We start from the raw sequence: 22,321 nt of genomic DNA on the forward strand, positions 1-22,321 counted from the left end.
GAGATTACAGGTGTGAGCCACCACGCCTGGCCAAAAACGACAAACTTTTGAAGGCAATTTCTACTGTTTCCTACCTGTGTTGACTGGTCAGTGAACCAGACCTGCAGATGAAAGAAGGATGAACCCATAACTGATGTCAAAGCCCTCTTGGAGGTTTCGTTTTTGTTCCAGCATTTGGGTCAATTCAGTCAGCCCTCGCTGCTCTCTTTGCAAATGAACTCTACCTGCACATTAGTAGACACATAAAAGAAAGAGAGAAAAGATAGGGAGGGAAGCTACAGACTCATCTATGTTAGCTAAACAGTTTCAAAGGACCTTAGCACAAGATACAAAACAAAAATGCTTCTAAATGGACAGTCTTGCAGTGATAGCAATGTCAGGGCAACTAACAGCCTAGAATGACCTTTGGATTTCTCCTAATAAGTAACTCCTGAATCAGCGTTTGTCAGCTTCCGTCTGCATGTTTGAGTGTCTTTCTGTGAATGTATGTATGTTTATAGGTTAATTTATATGATATTTTTGGATGGCATTACTAAACCAATTTATACAGTCCTTTAAGGGACTTGTATTCAAATTGGCTCGGGTGTAAATGAGCACTCTTATAAGTTACTCTGAAAACGCACAGAAATGTTGAAACTAATCCAAAATGTGGAGTTTGTTTCTAAGTTCACATGAAGGAGATCTCTGGTCAATATAGTTTTAAAATTGTTGGTGAAATAAAAATAGGAGTGTTTTCAGAATTGCTAGTTTTTCCTAGGTTGGGGTGAGACAGGTTTGTGCTGTCTCTGCTAGATGTTTGACTATTCAACCATAAATCCAAACTAAGAGTAAAAAAATGAGCAGTAAATGCCGGGCGCGGTGCCTCACGCCTGTAATCCCAGCACTTTGGGAGGCTGAGGCAGGTGGATCACGAGGTCAGGAGTTCAAGACCAGCCTGACCAAGATGGTGAAACCCTATCTCTACTAAGTCTACAAAAATTAGTCAGGGGCGGTGGCAGGCACCTGTAATCCCAGCTACTTGGGAGGCTGAGGCAGGAGAATTGCTTGAACCTGGGCAGCAGAGGTTGCAGTGAGCTTAGATCACGACACTGCACTCCAGCCTGGGCAACAGAATGAGACGTCTCAAAAAAAAAAAAAAAAAAGCAGTAAAAGGAATCATTTGGTGCATGAGTCATGGAAGGTAAGCCAAAAACACTTTGGGAAGAATCATGGGTAACTTTTAAATTACTCTGCTTCTGTGATATTTTTGAAACTTGCCTGATGTGTCAAAAAAAATAAAATAGCGTTAGTTGATGGTGTTGGGCAGGGGACTGAATTCCTATGGAGGATGTGTTTTTAGGCAGAGAAAGCCTCTCTCTGCATCTGTTATTTTTCCAAGTGCTTTTAGCGAGAAATGATCAGTGTACCAAAGCATCATATCTTTGGGTGATATGGGGTGGCAGTTCCTGAAATCCATTAAATGGCTACCTTTGGTTAATGTCTCATGAAATTTTTCATGGGCAATCCATGTATAATTACGAAGAACAAGTGAATCAGGTAAATGTGAATGAAATAAAGGTTTATAAATAGGGCCAGTTGTGGTGGTTCATGCCTGTAATCCCAGCACTTTTGGAGGCTGAAGCATGACGATCACCTGAACCCAGAAGTCCAAGACCAGCCTGGGCAACACAGCAAGATCCAGTCTTTGCAAATGATGAAATCAGCTGGCTGTGGTGGTGTGCATCTGTGTCCCAGCTACTTGGGAGGCTGAGGTGTGAGGACTGCTTGAGCCCGGGATGTTGAAGTGGCAGTAAACCATGACTGTGCCACTGCACTCCAGCCTGGGTGACAGAGTAAGACCCTGTCTCAAAAAAAAAAAAAAAAAAAAAAAAAACTTTATAAATACACCTTTCAAAATAGTTACATTTTACAAAGTATGTCTACATAAAAGTAGTTTAAAAACATTTTTGCACCGGGCGTGGTGGCTCACGCCTGTAATCCCAGCACTTTGGGAGGCCGAGGCGGGCAGATCACCCGAGGTCGGGAGTTCAAGACCAGCCTGACCAACATGGAGAAACCCCTTCTCTACTAAAAATACAAAATTAGCTGGGCGTGGTGGCACATGCCTATAATCCCAGCTACTAGGGAGGCTGAGGCAGGAGAATTGCTTGAACCTGGGAGGCGGAGGTTGCGGTGAGTCAAGATCGTGCCATTGCACTCCAGCCTGGGCAACAAGAGTGAAACTCTGTCTCAAAAAAATATATATATATTTTTGCCAGGTGCAGTGACTCACACCTGTAATCCCAACACTTTGGGAGGCTGAGGCCAGCGGATCAGCTGAGGTCAGGGGTTTCGGACTAGCCTGGCCAACACGGCAAAACCCCGTCTCTACTAAAACTATAAAAATTAGCCGCACGTGGTAGCGCACGCCTGTAGTCTCAGTTACTGGGGAGGCTGGGACAGGAGAATCACTTGAACCTGGGAGGCAGAGGTTGCGGTGAGCCTAGATTGCTCAACTGCACTCCAGCCTGCGTGACAAAGTGAGACGCCATCTCAGAAATAAATACATAAACAAATAAATAAAAATAAAAACAAAACAGTTTTTGGTAAATTGAAATCTTTTTTTTTTTTTGAGACGGAGTTTCGCTCTTGTTGCCCAGGCTGGAGTACCATGGTGCGATCTCGGCTCACCGCAACCTCTGACTCCCAAGTTCAAGCAATTCTCCTGCCTCAGCCTCTCAAGTAGCTGGGATTACTGACATGCGCCACCACGCCCGGCTAATTTTGTATTTTTAGTAGAGACAGAGTTTCTCCATGTTGAGGCTGGTCTCGAACTCCTGACCTCAGATGATCCACCCGCCTAGGCCTCCCAAAGTGCTGGGATTACAGGTGTGAGCCACCATACCCAGCCAAATTGAAATCTTAAAGGTATGTTACATTAAGTTAAATAATAGATACTCAAATGTCTGAGTCATTTCACAGTAAGTCAAGTTACTGAAGCACTAATTGGTGAACATAAATTTAAAACATATATACTCTGGTGTCTTATTTTTATAGAGTTTAGCAAAGCTAAATATATTTGGCCCTGGTAATTAAAGAGATGAAAAATTCTATTATGAGTTGCAGTTCATCTGCAAAAAGCTAACATAAAACACTTCATGGCCAGGTACAGTGGCTCATGCCTGTAATCCCAGTAATTTGGGAGATCCAGGTGGGTGAATCACAAGGTCAGGAGTTCAAGACCAGCCTGGTCAACATGGTGAAACCCCATCTCTACCAAAAATACAAAAATTAGCCAGGCATGGTGGCACGCACCTGTAATCCCAGTTACTGGGGAAGCTAAGGCAGGAGAATTGCTTGCACCCGGGAGGTGGAGGTGCGGTGAGCTGAGATCTTGTCACTGCACTCCAGTCTGGGTGACAGTGAGACTCTGTCTATTAAAAAAAAAAAAAAAAAAGACTGTCTCAAAAGAAAACCAACCAACCAACCAAACAAGCAAACAAAAAACACTTCACAATGCTTACTGGTTTTCACTGGAAATTAAGGTTACAGGTCAGGTGTGGTGGCTCACACCTGTAATCCCAGCACTTTGGGAGGCTAAGGAAGGTGGGTCATGAGGTCAACAGATCAAGACCATCCTGGCCAACATGGTGAAACCCTGTCTCTACTAAAAACACAAAAATTAGCTGGGCATGGTGGTGCGTGCCTGTAGTCCCAGCTACTTGGGAGGCCGAGGCAGGAGAATCGCTTGAACCTGGGAGGCGGAGGTTGCAGTGAGCTGAGATCACGCCACGGCACTCCACCCTGGCAACAGAGTGAGACTCTGTTTCAAAAAAATAAAAAAGAAAAGAAATTAAGGTTAGTAAGAGTAAAAAAATTCTAATCAATATATGTAATTATAACATCTAGAAATAAGCCAGGATTATTAGATGTTTATTAAGCTCATGTCCGTAATCCCAGCACTCTGGGAGGATGAGGCGGGCTGGATCACCTGACGTCAGGAGTTCAAGACCAGCCTGATCAACATGGAGAAACCTCGTTTCTACTAAAAGTACAAAATTAGCCGGGCATGGTGGCACATGCATGTAATCCCAGCTACTCAGGAGGCCGAGGCAGGAGAATCTCTTAAACCTGGGAGGCGGAGGTTGTGGTGAGCCGAGATGGCGCCACTGCACTCCAGCCTGGACAAGAGCAAAACTCCATCTCCAAAAAAAAAAAATATATATATATATACACACACACACACACACATATATACACACGCATATATATACATACATACATATATACACATATATACATACATATACACACACATAGAAATAATAGGGAAAGCAACTCTGTATGCAAGGGAAGGCATGTTTTATAAGGGAAGTTATATTGATGAATTTTGATTAAAGAAGGATAATCATTTTTGTCCTAACATAGAGTGACTATTCCACATGAGGAAAGAGGAAAAAGTATAAGACAAATTAAATGGATATGAGAAAGTTGGCTGACCATGGTGGCTCATGTCTATAATCCCAGCACTTTGGGGGGCAGAGGTGGGAGTATCATTTGAAGCCAGGAGTTTGAGACCAGCCTGGGCAAAATAGTGAGACCCTGTCTCTACAAAAATTAAAAAATGAAAAAACAGCCAGGTGTGCTGACATGCACCTATAGTCTCAGCTACTCTACAGGCTAAAGTGGGAGAGTCGCTTGAGCCTAGGAGTTCCATACCATAATGTAGTGAGCTATGACTGCAGCACTGTAATCCAGCCCGGGTGGCAGAATGAGACTCTGTCTCTTAATTAAAAAAAAAAAAAAGAAAAAAAAATGTCTGGGCGCAGTGGCTCACGCCTGTAATCCCAGCACTTTGGGAGGCCGAGGCGGGCACATAAGGAGGTCAGGAGTTTGAGACCAGCCTGGCTAACATAGTGAAACCCTGTTTCTACTAAAAATACAAAAATTAGCTGGGTGTGGTGGCAGATGCCTGTAATCCCAGCTACTTGGGAGGCTGAGGCAGAAGAATTGCTTGAAGCCAGGAGGTATAAGTTGCGGTGAGCCGAGATTGAGCCACTGCACTCTAGCCTGAGCAACAGAGCAAGACTCCATCTGAAAAAAAAAAAAAAATTGTAGAAGGTCGCGAAAGAGTAAATTTAAATGAAGAAATTCATGTTTTGTCAAACTGGCTACAACTGAATGAATTTATTATAATGGTTTTATAGAAGAGCCCTAATGTCAAAAGTACATTGGTGTAAAACTAGAAGTTGGTTTTCTCCCATTTATTTTATTTATTTATTTATTTATGAGATGGAGTCTCACTCTGTTGCGCAGGCTGCAGTGCAGTGGCAACCCCACTCAGTGTCTGCTCACTGCAACCCCTGTTTCCCGGGTTCAAGCAATTCTCTGCCTCAGCCTCCTGAGTAACTGGGATTACAGGCATGCGCCACCACACCTGGCTAATTTTTGTATTTTTATTAGAGACAGGGTTTCACCATCTTGACCAGGCTGGTCTTGAATTCCTGACCTTGAGATCCACCGCCTCAGCCTCCCAAAGTGCTGGGATTACAGGTGTGAGCCACCGTGCCAGCCCTATTTATTTATTTTTTGAGGCAAAATCTCACTCTCTCACCCCAGGCTAGATGGAGTGCAGTGGTGCAATCTCGACTCACTGCAATCTCCGCCTCCTGAGTTCAAGAGATTCTCATGCCTCAGCCTCTTAAACAGCTGGGATTACAGGTGTGCACCGCACCACACCAGGCTAATTTTTGTATTTTTAGTAGAGATAGGGTTTTGCCATGTTGGCCAGGCTGGTCTCGAACTCTCTGACCTCGTGTGATGCACCCACCTCAGCCTCCCAAAGTGCTGAGATTACCACACCTGGCCATGTTTGGATCCTTTTCTAAAAGCAGTTGATAACATCTACATTCAAAAGTTGTTTCTTGGCTGGGTACAGTGACTCACGCCTGTAATCCCAGGACTTTGGGAGGCCAAGGGGGGGCGGGTCACCTGAGGTCAGGAGTTCAAGACCATTCTGGCCAACACAGAGAAACCCCATCTCTACTAAAAATACAGAAACTAGTAGCCAAGTGTGGTGGCGAGTGCCTGTAATCCCAGCTACTCAGGAGTCTGGGACAGGAGAATTGTTGGAACCCAGGAGGCGGAGGTTGCAGTGAGCCAAAATCGCGTGTGATTAGAACCACAATGAGTCCGGGCACGGTGGCTCACGCCTGTAATTACAGCACTTTGGGAGGCTGAGGTGGGCAGATCATGAGGTGAGGAGTTCGAGACCAGCCTGACCAACATGGTGAAACCCCGTCTCTACTAAAAATACAAAAATTAGCTGGTCATGGTGGCACATGCCTGTAATCCCAGCTACTCAGGAGGCTGAGGCAGGAAATCACTTGAACCCTGGAGGCGGAGGTTGCGGTAAGCTGAGATCGTGCCATTGCACTCCAGCCTGGGCAACAAGAGCAAAATTCCGTCTCAAAAAAAGAAGAGACCACAATGAGATGAACAACAAAAGAAATCTCTCCTCAAAGAACCTCACGCTGTGACCTCAAGTCCCTGAATGAGACAACTACCACCCACCCATGATGGTGACAGAGTGGCGCTCATGCCTATGTTTTGGCCAATTTCTCATCACGGATAGGCTGACTGGAAGGACAATGTTGTTTGTAAAAATTCTCTTTGGGAAGCCATTGGGCTGGGGTGGCTCTGGTCCTTCAATTTCTCCATGAAGAAACCTTGCCCTGTGGGAACCTCACATTTAATCTAGAAATGGCGCCAGCCTGAAACTCCCAGCCCTAACGAGAGACTTTCCACTCTAACTGTCGAGTTATTTTCCTGGGTTTGCTTCTGCAAATGCTTGATAACTGTCCCCCTGGCTCTCCCTGGGAGTGCTAGTCACCCACAGTCTTGTAATAGGAAGGTTCACTGAGCAATAAATGTTCAAATAAACTTTTTTCTTTCTTTAAAATTTTTAATAAATAGAGTTGAGGTCTCACTATGTTGCCCAGGCTGATCCCAAACTCTGAAGCTCAAGTGATCCTTCCACCTCAGCCTTCCAAAGTGCTAGGATTACAGGTCCGAGCCACCACACCTGGCCTCAAAAAAACTTTTTTATTTTTTTAATTTTTTCAAATAAACTTTTTTTTTTTTTTTTTGAGACAGAGTCTTGCTCTGTTGCCCAGGCTGGAGTGCAGTGGTGTGATCTTGGCTCACTGCAAGCTCCGCCTCCCAGGACCAAGTGATCCTCCTGCCTCATCCTCCTGAGTAGCTGGGTCTACAGGCATGCACCACCATGCCCAGCTAATTTTTTGTATTTTTGGTAGACATGGGGTTTCACCGTGTTGGCCAGGCTGGTCTCAAACTCCTGAGCTCAGATGATACACCTGCTTCAGCCTCCCGAAATGCTGAGACTACAAATATGAGCCACTGCACCTGGCCCGCTTGCCTTTAAAAGCCTGCTTGTAGCCAGGCATGGTGGCTCACGCCTGTAATCCTAGCACCTTGGGAGGCTGAGGCGGGCAGATTACTTGAAGTCAGGAATTCCAGACCAGTCTGGCCAACATGGTGAAACCCTGTCTCTACTAAAAATACAAAAAAATTAGCCAGGCATGGTGGTGGGAGCCTGTAATCCCAGCTACTCAGGAGGCTGAGACAGGAGAATCGTTTGAACCTGGGAGGTGGAGGTTGCAGTGAGCCCAGATCCCACCATTGTACTCCAGCCTGGGAGACAGAGGGAGACTCCGTCTCAAAAAAAAGCCAGTTACAAAGGCTGAACGGAGCTCATATTCCAATTCTGAGTCTCCCCAGTGGTTGTCTTCACCTTGGCCCAGGTGAGCTCTACTTACAGGGATTTTTGCCTTGCTTTCTTCTTCGGGGGCCACTCTCTAACTCATGATGTTCCCTTCTCTTGGAGCGACAGGAACTAGGCCCTGGCTGCTTCAGGCTGTTCTCCCTGTCTCAGGATGTTGCATTTCCAGCATGTTCCACAGTTATTCTTGGGAAACACAAGCAAGAAAGGGATTGACCTGGGTGGAACTGCAGTGGTTGGAAAACTGTGTGGCGGCCCCTGCAGGGAGACCCAGGCTTCTCCAGCTTCCGAGGGCCCATGGTGGGTGTCCACCATTCTCAGCAAGGTTGGGGGATGCTCAGTGCCTGGGAGCCATCAGTCTGGAAGGCTTCCTGGAGGAGGTGACTTAGGCCAGTGAGGGCAGTGACTGGGGGGGCATTCTGGGAGGGCCCAGCAAGAAAGGGACAGGGCCCTGGAGAACAGGATGAGGCAGAAGCAAAGGTACAGCCTCCTAGAGGTCCAGGGCAGGGTCCCACTGACCTTTTCAGGCCAAGGGTAGCAGGAGGTGGAAACCTCAGGGGCCCCCATAGTGTACAGGCCGGTGGCTGCTTTCCAGGTTGAGGGGCTCAGGGTGTGAGGCCTGAGGGGCTGGAGGCCTCGGGAGGAAGTCCAAGTGGTCTGAGATGGCCCAAGCTGGGCAGCCCTGGTGAGGGGTACGTGATGGGGGTGGAGGGTGCTTGGGTGAGGTGGGGTTGGAGCTGGGCCTCCAAGGACCCAGAAACCTGAGGTTTGAAGCCTGGTTCTGGCAAAGCATCAGGTATGCCACAGACACTCGGTCATTGTGTGCTCAGCGAATTTTTGTTTTTTTTTTTACCCTGAAGTTTACTTTGTTCATACTCAAAATTTAAAATGTGCTGAGCCTGCTGCCCCAGGATGCTCCTGTGCAGGGTGAGCCTCTCATTCTGTGGGGTGTGAGAGCCGGTCCTGCCAGGCCGTCTCACAGCTCCCTCCCATGGATGGCTACAGGAGAAAAAAAGCAGCATCAGCAGAGGCCTTGCCCGCAGGAGGGCGACAAAAGGCAAGGAAAGGAGGGAGGGGGGCTTAGGGTCTTAGAGAGCCGAGCTCCAGTCCCAGCTTTGACCCCAGCCTCCCACATCCATCCTGAGCCTCCCTCTGACTCTCCAGCTCTGCACCGCCCTAGGAACCCCCAGACAGACCCTCCCCAGGGGCTCCCCCGGGGAGGCAGTGCTCCCTTCTGAGCTGCAGCTGGCTTCTTCCTGATGCCCCACCTATTCCTCTCAAAGCAACCTTGGAGGCGGTAATGCCTGTCACCCAGCTCTTCACAGCCATGTCAGCGTCAGGAGTGACCTCAAAGGCTCTGGAGACAGAATCTGGATGGGGGAAGAATGAGCCAGGTGACCTTGGTGACCCCACGCCCACCCCACAAATTGGGCACGTGAGGGACTGTGGGGATCCAGGTCCTACCTGAGAAAAACACCCAGACCCTCAAGATGGCCCCATCCCACCAAACTCAGTAGGGGAGAACAGGCCCTGAGCCAGTCTCCAAACCCAGCAGGGGGATGGAGGATAAGGGGTCTGTCGGGTAAATGGGGGAGGAATGAGCCAGGGGATGTCAGCGACCCATGACCTCTGTCCCCCACAGACTGGGAATGTGAGGGGCTGTGTCCCATTAGACTCTGGGGCAGCGACCTGAAAAAAACACTGGGACCCTCGAGATAGCCCTGTCCCACCGAGCTCAAGGGGAACAGACCCTGAGGCAGGCTCCAACTCACTCTGCCCTCTGCAGGGATCTCCTGGTGACCTCAGGGTGGTGACTTTGCCCCTCTGGGCCCTCCCTCCCAGGGGCCATGGGGACCCCATCCTCCACCCCCAGGTTGGCAGGAGGAGCCAGGGGGACACGAGGAGGCTCTCAGAGCAGGACTGGCTGGTGCAGGCCTCACGGTGAGAGCCAGGCATGCCGTAGAGGGGTCACTAGGCTCTGGGGTCAGGTTCCCTCTGAGTGCCCAGGCATTGCCCCACTAAACCTGAGAACCCAGCACGGGGATGGGGGCTAGGGGGCCTGTTGGGTCCCGTAACAGCTCCAGGCCTGTAACTGGGGACCCAGCCTGGTACTCTTCCACCCAGCCCTACCCGTGTCCCACTCCCAGCCCAGGCCTTCCCCAGGAGCCTCCTGCTGACCAGAAGCCTCTTTCTGATCTTCTTCAGTGGGATGCTGGCCCTTTGGCTGAGCAATATCCCTGGAACAAGAGCGACAGCAAAACACATTATTGACTCCGATGACACACAAATTAGATATGCTCATGGGACAGCCTGGATAGGGGAGGAATGAGCCAGGTGATGTCGGTGACCCCACGACCTCTGCCTCCCCCCAGACTGGGGACATGAGAGTATGGAAATCAAGGTCCCACCACATGCTGGGGCAGAGACCAGAGAAAAACAGTGGGACCCTTCAGGTGGCCTCGTCCCACTGAGCTCAGCAGGGAGAACAGGCCCTGAGCCAGGTCCCAACCCCCTCTGCCGGGACCTCCTAGTGACCTCAGTGCGGTGACTTTGCCTCTCTGAGCCCTACTTCCTACAGGCCATGGGGACTGCACCCTCCAACCCTAGGCTGGCCGGGGGAGCCAGGGGTACACGTGGAGGCTCCCAGAGCAGGACTAGCTAGCTGGTGGGGGCCTCACAATGAAAGCCAGGCACAAAGGGAGCTCCAGGGTCTGGGGAACAGTGTTTCTCTGAGTTCCCTGAAATTGCTCCCACCAGGCCTCTGTTCTCCCCAGCAGGGGAACAGAGGCTGAGGGGCCCTCCAGGTTCCCTGAGAGCTCTAAGCATGTGGCCGGGGTCCCCCCATCTCAAGTGTCCTGGAATCTCAGCCCAGGGGGAAGCATTTTCATCCCCACGCCTTCTCACAGGGCATGTTGTTCTTTTTTTTTTTTTTTTGAGGCGGAGTCTCGCTCTGCCGCCCAGGCTGGAGTGCAGTGGCCGGATCTCAGCTCACTGCAAGCTCCGCCTCCCGGGTTCCCGCCATTCTCCTGCCTCAGCCTCCCGAGTAGCTGGGACTACAGGCGCCCACAACCGCGCCCGGCTAATTTTTTGTATTTTTAGTAGAGACAAGGTTTCACCGTGGTCTCGATCTCCTGACCTTGTGATCCGCCCGCCTCGGCCTCCCAAAGTGCTGGGATTACAGGCGTGAGCAGGGCATGTTGTTCTTATGTAACCTGGAGCCCCCTGCCCACTGGGGAAATAACCACTGTCCTGCTCCTGTCCCAGGGGCCTGGTGGCTGGAAATAGTCAGGGCCCAGCTGGTTGTACGGTGAGATCTTGACCTTCACCCTAAGGACCCTGAGGACAGGTCCTCTGAGTGTCTGCATGTCCTTACAGGGACAGCTCAGCCACATTGGGAAGAAAGCCCAAGACATCTTCCTTTCCTCACATCTGAAATCTTGGCAGGTCCCGACCTTACAAGGAACACAGCTGGAGGGGTCACCTGGGACCTGAGCCTCCAGGGAGGGTAGCCCAAAGCCTTCTGGCTGCCCCTAGCCCCTTCTCCTTGTGTCTGGGGAGCCTCCCCTTGGTCTCAGCTCCTCAAGCATCAGAAGTTGCCTCTGCAGGCCTCGGGGAAGCTGCTCCAAGGCCCCTCAGACCAAGTGCTGGGGGCCATCATCTCCCAGCTTCCAGCCCTTCCCAGGCCACCTTCCCATCCCCAAGGCCCCTCACCCCAGGCTGCAGCACATCAGGGGCCATCACAGAGGCTGTCTTTTACCTGCCCCTCCCACATCTTTCTCTCTGATGGCTCCGATGCGGGAGGCAGCCACAGAAGGCTGGGGCTGAGACCAGGGAAGGCAGCCAGTCCCACCTGGCCCGACCTGGCCAATGGCTGCAGTCCTTGAGTGCCAGCTTGGCTTACTCATTCCAGCGTCAGCCCTGCCTGGACTCCTCCCAGGGCCCCTCTGGACCTGGGGGATGGCAATCGCTCTCTCTGGAGTCAGGCCCTGAGCCTTCTCAGCCCTCCTGACTCCCTGTCACCTGACCTACCTTGCAAACAGTCTGTCCTCTGTGAGTGCCTGCTGCAACTACGAGACCCTAGGCCCTCTTCACTGCCCCTGCTGTCCCCCTTAGCCCCTGCAGCTGATCCCATACTGAGCCACAAGCCTTGGCCCCTTACCCCTCTCCTCTACTCCCTGGGCCCTCAGAAAACAGCTGTCAGTCTCCCAACCCCCATTCTTGTCCCCAGCCCATTTCCTCTGTGGCCCAGGGTCCTGACCTCACCACTCCCTGCTTCTGCAGAGCCCAAGGCAGGACCTGTGGGTGCTGAGGACCTGTTGTGGGACAAGCCAGGACAAGCCTGAGGTGCCTGTCCTCCTGCAGGGGACAGCGGAGCAGGGCCAGGGCCACCCCGCGGGGAGCTGGGAGCTGGGTGCAGGGAAACGGACGGACTGGCCCTCACCCTGCTCTTGGCCACTGCCTCCCCGGGATCCCTTCCCGGGTCCCCTCCAGCCTCACCTTCCTTACCCGCCCTTTCCAGGGGCTGTCTCTGCCCTCTCCCTTTGGTCCCTGTGGCCCTTTCTAGAAGGAAAGCTTGATTTCCTCCCTCCAAACAATTCCCTGCTGCACTTAGGCCTGCCCTTAACTGAGAACCCCATGCCTCAGTCTCCATCCCCAGAGACTCCTCATCCTCGCCGACTAACCCGGCTGCTCTGCCCCGACCATGCACCACCTGTGCTGTCCCTGCTGGAGCAGCTCACCCACCTGGGGCCCCTGGTGGTTTCCCCACGCTTGCCCTGGGCAGGAGGCTCCCTCTGTTCCATCACTGGCCCCCATACACTCTGGCTTCACTCAGCCTGGAGGGGCTGGATAGCAGCTGTTTCCTGGCCCCACCCTTCTCTATGCCAGGAATGGCTTCATAGCGAAGGTGTGACTTCTCTGGAAACACGTGATATGGGCCCACGCCGAACTTTCTTCTCAGGTGATCATGATATTTCATTTTATTTTGTGTATTTTTTACCTGCTGTGACATTGAAGCGGTGAGAATGCTCCTGGTTCTGAGGCTAAGGGACAGAGTGCTGGCCGCTGGGCGGGCTTTCCTTGTGGCTGGTGGGGAAGGAACTTGGTGGAGTCTCAGGTGGCAGGGGCAGTACCAGGGACAGAGAGGAGGGGGCATCCAAGACCCCATAATGTCACCAACCAGGAATGTTAAGAGGAGTCTGAGCTTGTTGTGTGAACCCAGCTTCAGGTCCAGCCCCTGCCCCAACCTCCGCCTCAGGGTCTGCAGTCCTCTCCAAACTCATCATCATCGCTGCAGCCATGACTTTTGGTGGAAGAGCCTTCCCTTGGGAGTTTTGTGTCTGAGGCCAGCAGTCCTGGGAGGCTTTCTGGAGGAGGTGAGACTTGGACCTGGGAGGGTAGTGACCACAGGGCAGCCTAGGAAGGGCCCCTTGAGGGAAGCTCTGGGAGGTTTGGGGTCAGGCTTCTCAGAGCTCAGGACGAGGTTCCTCTGTCCCCTTGCAGGCCAGGGACAGCAGGAAGGGGAAACCTCAGTGATCCAGGTGAGTTTGTCCCAAGGACTGGGGACCACATCGTGACAGAAAAGCAAAGGAAGCTGCCAGCCAATGCCCTCGAGCTCAGATGAAGCCACCTCCTCCCTAAGCTAACCCTGACTCTAGCCCCTAGCAGGGGGTCCCAGGTGGAGCCTCTTGGTGTGGAGAAGTAAACAGTGACACTACAGCAATGGACCTACTGGCCACCCCTCACACACAAGCCAAGCCACGTGCCCGGGGCTGTTCCATCAACAGAGAAGCTTCAGCTGCCTGGGAATGCTGTGTGGCCACGGCCTCCACCGTGCTGGCCCTAGGCATAAAATGAAGCTGCAGAGTTTTTTTTTTTTTTTTTGAAGCTGCAGAGTTCTTAGAACCACATGGTGAAACTCTCTCTCTACTAAAAACACAAAAATTAGGGCTGGGCGCAGCGGCTCACACCTGTAATCCCAGCACTTTGGGAGGCTGAGGTGGGTGGATCATGAGGTCAGGACATTGAGACCATCCTGGCCAACATGGTGAAACCCCATCTCTACTAAAAATACAAAAATTAGCTGGGTGTGGTGGTATGTGCCTATAGTCCCAGCTACTCAGGAGGCTGAGGTTGCAGTGAGCTGAGATCGCACCATTGCACTCCAGCCTAGCGACAGAGCCAGACTCTGTCTTTAAAAAAAAAAATATTAGCTGGGTTGGTGGTGCACCTGTATTTCCAGCTACTCAGGAGGCTGAGGCAGAAGAATCGCTTGAACCCAGGAGGTGGAGGTTGCAGTGAACTGAGATCACACCACTGCACTCCTGCCTGGGCAACACAGTGAGACTCTGTCTCAAGAAGAAAAAAAAAAAAAAAAAGATTCCTCATACCCAGGAGGCAGACACTGGCAGCAGGGAGTCCATCCCATGGAGCTCATGGAGCTGCTGGCCTGGGCTTAGCAGGTGCCATGTCCAAACCAACTAAGGGCTGGATCATGGGTCTTGGCAGAGGGCTGGGACACCTGGCATGGGGGGAGGGCACCATAATCTAATCCTCACAAAGATGCCACTGGAGTGGGGGCCAGGAGACCCAGGGCTTGGATAGACTAGAGCAGTGAGCAGAGGTCTCGGACAGGCTGGCCTGGACCCTCACGATGGCCCTGTCCCACAGAGTACAGGCTCCATACCAGATTCTGCCCTTTCTGCCCTTTGCAGGGACCTGCTGGTGGCCTCCGGGCAGGGACTTTGCCCCTCTGAGTTCTGTCTCCCAGAGGCCTTGGGACCCCACCCTCTACCCCTGGGTTGGTGGGAGGAGTCAGGGGGAGACACGAAGGCTCTCAGAGCAGAAGTGGCCAGTGTAGTCCTCATAGTGAGGGCTGGGCATGCCGCACACGGGTCTAGGCTCTGGGGTACAAGGTCCCAGAGAGTCCCCCAGCGCTGCTCCTGCTGGGCTTGGGATACCAGCCCACGGATGGCGCCTCAGGGGTCCACAGACGCCTTTCTCGTGGAAGGGAGGCTTTGCATTTTCTGTGCTGGAGATTATCCTTCATTCTAGAGCTGTGCAGCAGCCAATACTAGGGTATGGCGTGGCTGTGTTAGTAGGAAGGAGATGATTTCACTGTAAGTATGCAGCTTATTTAGGAAAAGTGTAAAGCGTCCTTAAAACCTTGCCGGCCAGCTGGACGCTGCGGGAGGCTCTGCTTCTCCAGGCAAGGCTGTGGCAATGCCTGACAGGACCGCAGGCCTTCTCCTGAGGTGCATGGTTCTGCCACCAGCACGTCCACAGGCCTTCGCAGAATGGAGGCCCAGGGTGCACGGAGCAGGGAAAGTGCTGCTGGCCACAACCCCTTGGCCGGGATACCCCCACCCCAGCACTCTGTAGGTGTGTGGACCAGGATCTGCCCCTCAGAGGACCCCCACCGGGCTCCCGCCCTGATGCTCTGAAATCTGCTCCCTCCTGTACGACCCTGTGACCCTGTCACAGGACTTCATCCCAAGTCACCTCACCCTGGCTCCTCCACCATTAAGGTCCATGGTGCCCCCATGGGCTGCCAGAAGTCATTCAGGGGCTGGGGCATCTAGGGAGTGTGGGAAAGCCGGGCCCCAGTCCTCATACCTCACCAGGTGCCAGCAATGGATAAAGATGGAAACATCCAGAGTGGCCATCCACACAGTGGAGGAAAATCTGGATGGATTCCTTTCTAGTTTGGGAGTGGGGAAGGCTTCCTAAGCATGGTACAAAGCCAAGATGATTGCTTTCACTACTTACGAACTGAAATCTTCTGCAACAAAAATAACAAACACCATTGGTAAAGTGTAAAGGGATGCTGTCAACTGGAAATAAACATTTGGCAGGTCACATGACAATCAGACCCAGTTTCCTGGATATTTGCAGGCCTTTTGGAAAAAGAGAAGAGGAAGGCTAAAGATCCCAAATAAACAGAATGAAGGGACCTGCGGCAGGGAGATTCCCTTGTGAATGCCATTACCCCCTGGTGAAGGGGAATCGAGGTAGAATGGAGGATGCTACTGCTGGTTTTCAGATGGGGAGAGTGTCCTGAGGATCTGGGGCCCGTGTGATCACAAGGGCCTCGAAATGTGCAAGGTCAGGCAGGAGCCTCAGAGCATGGAGAGGCAATGGGGGAAAGCCGTGTCCGCCACTACTGGCTTTGGGGATGAAGGCAGCTGTGAGATAACGGTCTTAGGCAGCATTTGAAGCTGAAGGCAAGGAGATGGCATCTCACTGAGAGTCTCCAGGAAGCAACACAGTCCTGGGGCACATGTGTTCCAGCTGGTGAGACCCCTGTTGGACTTCTAGCCCCAGAACTGTCAGGTCTGATGTTGGAGTTGTTTATAGCCACTTGGTTTGTGGGAATTGGCTGCGGCAACCACAGGAATCTCACGTGGGGGCTGCACACACAGTTCATAGGAAAGGAAAGTAAAACGACCTGTCTTGTACAGAGGATCCTCAGCCTCACTTGTAACAGGGAAACGTAAACTTCTTGGGGAGAGGGGCAAAAAGCAACACGCCCTGAACTAGTCATGGTGACTCATGCCTGTAATCCCAGCACTTTGGGAGACCGAGGTGGGTGGATCACTTGAGGTCAGGAGTTTGAGACCAGCCTGGTCAATATGGTGAAACCCTGTCTCTATTAAAAATACAAAAATTAGCCAGGTGTGGTAGCATGCGCCTGTAATCCCAGCTACTTAGGAGGCTGAGGCATGAGAATTGCTTGAACCCGGGAGGCAGAGGTTGCAGTGAACCAAGACCGCGCCACTGCACTCCAGCCTGGGCGACAGAGTGAGACTCAATCTCAAAAAAAAAAGCAACACGCTCTGGCAGCAAAGTTTTGTTGAACAGGCATCTGGGCACCACAGGCAGGGAACAATTAGTACCTGTCTGTGGAGGGCAGAGTGACCCCATTAACCAGATCACAGATGTAATTATGCTGTGACAGAGATGTCCCTCCCAGCCAGGGCAGTGCAGCATGCTCCCGACACAGCTTGGCCTGTGCCATAAGGAAGGCAGACAGCCACAGAGGGGTTTGTCCAAAGATACACAAGGCATGGGAGAAACCAACCCCAGGCTGACCTCCTGGGGTGAGATGGGGAAGGGGGAAGGGCAGCAAGCCAGACTCCTCCCAACACGCTTTGTATTTTGAACTATTTGGAGTCACTCCCTATTAGAACATTTTCTGCTCAAAACACAGTGACTGGTCTGTCATCAAGTAATGGTATTGGAGCCAGCCTTCTCTGTGGGCAGCAGATTGGGCCACTCAGGAGTTCACAAGACCTCCTCAGCCCCGCAGGCACCTGCCTGGAGGGGTCTCTGCGCGGGGCATTCCTGGGTGGGCAAAATCAGCCACACTGGCTTGGAGGGAAGCTGGGGCTAGAGGAGGCAGGAATTGCGGCTTTGTATCACCGAGGAGGACATGAGCACTGACCACTGGAGCTGACCTGGAAGGTGCATGGGGCTCTGGGGTAGACCAAGCCCTGGCACACAGGGCTTCAGGCACTGGAGACCTCACCTAGCAAATCCCGCACAGCACAGATGGAGAGGGAGTCTTTAGTGTACAAGGGTCGATGAGACTCCTGCAGGAGAGGGACCGCATCTTGGCCTCCCTTGTGTCTCAGCCCCCTACTTCCCGCCCCTGCCTGGCTCTGCAAGCTCTCCTCTCCCCACATCTGCCTCCCACTGCTCCTATACCCCAGGTATGGAAAGGTCCCCTCTCCAGGGCCCCCGAGGACTAGAATCCACATTTGCACCTACAGCCTTGAGTGGTGCTGGGCATGCAGCCCACTAGACGATCTTCCTCCCAGGTTTAGGCACCTCGGGCACCCAATCCTGCAGACAGCAGCATGCTGAGCTGGGGGAGTGAGGACTCCCCTGAGGCTGTGGGTGCTTGTTACTTGCAGAAGGGCACTTGGAGGGATGGGCACGGGCCCTGTGCCTCCTTAAGAGGCCCATAGGTGCGGACTTGTGTGTTGGGACCATAAGCTCTGACTGCAGACAAACAGAATTTTAAAAACCCCGCTCACAGAGAGCTAAGCTGACAGCTTCCTAGCTCCTAGAAAGAAAAGCTGAACTGTGTGAAGGCTGCAGGCACTGTGCTGAGCGCTGTCCCTGCTGAGGGGAAGTGCATCGTATCCTGGCCCATGAGCCAAACCTGAGTCACAAACGTTTCCACAGGCTCCTGGTACAGCATCGAGGTGGGGGGTGTCCGGCTACGGTCACCAAGATGGAGCAGGGAAGCCGTCAGGGCTCCTGGGCGCTGCCTGGATGTGTCTGCCATCCACCTGCCCCCGGATCTCTGCACCCACCTACCAGCCTGATGACTATGCAGCCTGACATGGTGCCTTGAGCACCAGGAGAATGCAGAGCTCCTTTTTTTTTTTTTTTTTTTTTTTTGAGACACAGTCTCGCTCTGTAACCCAGGCTGGAGTGCAGTGGCATGATCTCAGCTCATTGCAATCTCCACCTCCCAGGTTCAAGAGATTCTCGTGCCTCAGCCTCCAGAGTAGATGGGATTACAGGCGCTCACCACTATGCCCAGATAATTTTTGTATTTTTAATAGAGACGGGGTTTCACCATGTTGGTCAGGCTGGTCTCCAACTCCTGACCTCAGGTGATCCACCTCCCTTGGCCTCCCAAAGTGCTGGGATTACAGGCATGAGCCACTGCACCCAGCCGCAGAGCTCCTCTTTATTCTGTGATTCATAAGTTAATCATGTCATCATCCAGGTGGGCCCAATTTCATAATTAATGAATTTCAAATGAATTTAACTCATTTCCTGTAGATGGGCATTAGGCTTTTTTTCTGGGGCGGCGGGGACAGAGTCTCACTCTGTCACCCAGGCTGGAGTGCAGCAGCACGATCACAGCTCACTGCAGCCTCAACCTCCCAAGGCTCAGGTGATTCTCCTGCCTCAGCCTCCCAAGTAGCTGGGACTACAGGTGCATACCACCATGCTCGGGTACTTTTTGTATTTTTAGTAGAGACGTGGTTTCGCCATGTTGGCCAGGCTGCAATTTTTTTTTTTTAGACGGAGAGTTTTACTCTTGTTGCCCAGACTGAAGTGTAATGGCGTGATCTCAACTCACTGCAACCTCCTGGGTTCAAGCAATTCTCCCGCCTCAGCCTCCTGAGTAGCTGGGATCACAGGCATGTGCCACCACGCCCTGCTAATTTTGTATTTTTAGTAGAGATGGGGTTTCTCCATGTTGGTCAGGCTGGTATTGAACTCCAAACCTTAGGTGATCCGCCCGCCTCGGCCTCCCAAAGTGCTGGAGTTACAGGCGTGAGCCACCGCGTCCAGCCTGCATTTTAAAAATCTGATGAAGTTGTGCCAATAGTGCACGAACACGGACGTCTCTGAGTGGCTCCAGTCCTGCAGGGACACTCTGAGGAGGCTGCACTGGAGGGGCTCCTGTTACGGCTCCTGTTAGTGGCTCCTGCAGAGTGGGTTGAGACATCAGGCAGTTGAGGAAACATGTCTTTATATATTCATTACTTTATAACTTTTAAGTGATGGGTTTGTCTGATACATCTTTTATGTGTTTTTTTTAAAGAGGTAGTTTTACATACAAAAATGCCAAGCTTGGCAGTCATAATTCAGTTGGATTTTCATAATTTACTTACTTTTCGTAGTGATGGGGTTTTGCTATTTTGCCTAGGCTGGTCTCGAACTCACTGCCTCAATCAAGCGATTCTCCAGCCTCAGCCTCCCAAGCAGCTGGGATCACAGGTGTGCCATTGTGCTAGGCTTTGAAATTTTGTAAATTTCACTCTGGGAGGCCAAGGCGGGCGGATCATGAGGTGAGGAGATGGAGCCCATCCTGGCTAACATGGTGAAACCCCGTCTGTACTAAAATAAATACAAAAAATTAGCCGAGCGTGGTGGCAGGCACCTGTAGTCCCAGCGACTTGGGAGGCTGAGGCAGGAGAATGGCGTGAACCGGAAGGGTGGAGCTTGCAGTGAGCCGAGATAGTCCCACTGCACTCCAGCCCAGGAGACAGAGCAAGTCTCCGTCTCAAAAAACAAAAACAAAAACAAAGAAATTTTGTAAATTTATGCCTGTAACCTCTTTGAAGAGAATAGGAATCTTAAGAAAATAAAATGAGTGCTTTTCTCTGTTTTTTTAGAGTTGGAGGGGTGGGGAGAGTCTCACTATGTTGCCTGGGCCTCAAGCAACCCAAAGTGCTGGGATTACAGGCATGAGCCACCACACCTGGCCCCAATTAGTGCTTTGAACGCTGTCTAAATCCTTACATCACAGAGAACATCCCTCCTCCTCCCGCAGGAAAGAAAGGAGTGGCTGGACGGTATCGACCTCACCAGGTGTGCTACACCAAGGCCAGAAAGAGCCGCTGAAGGAGGTGGTGCCCACAGGGCTTGGACACGGGACATGCCAGCTGCACATGGAAGGCCATTTCTCACAGCACTCTGCTTGTCCTGGGCACAGGAACCAGATGTTTCAGGGGCTCAGAGCCAAGTACTTTTGGGGTCTGGGTACTGCACAGAGATGGCCCAGGCACTTGTTCTGCTTGCCGTGTACCCCACCATGCCTGCGCTGAGGACCAGCCTCAGTTCATCCTGCCCAGAGGGCTGGGAGCACACATTGGGCCTGGAAGCCAGAAGTCCTCTCAGAGACACTGCTTGCAGCCCTGTGGGAGGGGTTGGATGGGGGCTAGGGTCTCCAGATAAAACGGTAATTCGAGAAACCCTCCCAGGCAGCTGGGAGGTGGGAGGCTATGGCATTAACCCCAGGGAACTGTTCTTCCTGAAGGTCTGGACTCCCTCTGGAGGGCAGGATGCTTTTGCAGACATGGTCCTCACCCCTCTACTCTGTTCCCATCCTCCCTGGCACCTGTTCTGGCTGGTAATTGTCTAGTTATTTGTAATGTAAGCTCCCGGAAGTCAGTGTGCAAATGGGAGGGGCTCCACTCACCAAAGACTTCCCAGTCCTGGGCCCCAGGCCAGGCGGGTCTGGAGAAAGGCTTGCACCACAGGGTCCCTCACCAGGCCATGGAACTGGAAGCTGAAGGCCCACACAAAGCCACTGCCTGGGAGAAAAAGCATAGGCAAGTGTGCCCGTCATGGATTGTCACAGAGCGTTGGGAAAAGAAGCCACGGGAAGGACCAGCCCTGGAAGATCCGACGAAGGAATTGTGATGTCAACCTGAAGGTGTCTGGAAGAGTTTTAAGCAGTTCAGAAGTTTGCATTTCAGGAACATTACTCCGAGGTGACAGCCACCAGGATGTCAACGATGGCTGTCTCTGGGGGTGGTGCCCCTGTGCGCTTTTTTTCTTTTTGCTGATCTGTGTGTTTTCTGCAGTGAACGTAGTTTACCTGTGCATGTCACTTTCCTAGGGCTGCCATAACAAGTCACCACGAACTTGGTGGCTTCAAACCAGAAAAGTGTGTTCCCCCACAGCTCTGGGGGCCAGAAGGCGGAGACCAAGGTGTGGACAGGGCTGTGCTCCCTCTGAAGGCTCTGGAGAGGATCTGCAGGGCCTCTTCCAGCTTCTGGCTCCTCCTGGAGATCCCTGGCATGGGCACCGCTCCAATCTCTGCCTGGGTCTCCTACGGCCTCTTTCCCCGGGGGCCTGTGTTCTCTTGTCTTCTTGTAAGAATGTCACTCATTGGATTTAGGACCTACCCTAAATTCATGATGATTTCATGTTCAGATCTTTAACTCAACTATATTTGCAAAATCCCTTATTCCAAAAAAGGTCACCTTCTGAGTATCTAGGTGGTTGTGAGGTTTTGGGGCACCACCATCCACTGCACTACAATGAATAATACAAATAAAATTTAAAGGGAAATTAAAAAATCATTCTAGGGCTGGGTGCCATGGCTCACACCTGTAACCCCAGCACTTTGGGAGGGTAAGGCAGGAGGATAGTTTGAGACCAGGAGTTCGAGACCAGCCTGAGCAACACAGGGAGACACAATCTCTACAAAAAACTACACCCACCTCTATCAAAAATACAAAAATTAGCTGGGCAGTGGTGTGCACCCGTAATCCCAGCTACTTGGGAGGCTGAGGCACAAAAATTGTAGTGCGTGGAGATCGTGCCACTGCACTCCAGCCCGGGTTAGGAGTGAGACACTGTCTCCAAACAAGAAAAAAAAAGACAAAAGACACGAAGAGAAATTTCTCCAAAGATGCACAAATGGCCAACAAGCACATGAAAAGATTCTCAGCATCATCAGCCATTAGGATACTGCAAACCATGTTTTGTCACTGTTCAGGGGCATTAAATGTGCTGATGCACGCACGAAACAGTTCATAAAGATATCAGTGGGGGTACAGGAAAGGGTCTCATTGGAGGTGCTGGGGTCTTTAACCAGAAAGGCAAAGCCTTTGCCACTTTGCTATGCCACTCCCAAGGTGCGCCCGGCTTACAGAAGCACCGTCCACAGATGCAGAGTTCAAGCACTCAAACCAGCGATCAGAGCTCCTGCAGGAGCTGGGGGTGGAGGGGGAAGGGTCTCCCGGCTCCAGCATCTGAGATGAGTACATCCACCCACGGGCA

This window comes from Theropithecus gelada, chromosome 20 (assembly GCF_003255815.1).
Source record: "Theropithecus gelada isolate Dixy chromosome 20, Tgel_1.0, whole genome shotgun sequence".
NCBI classification, from domain to species: Eukaryota; Metazoa; Chordata; class Mammalia; order Primates; family Cercopithecidae; genus Theropithecus; species Theropithecus gelada.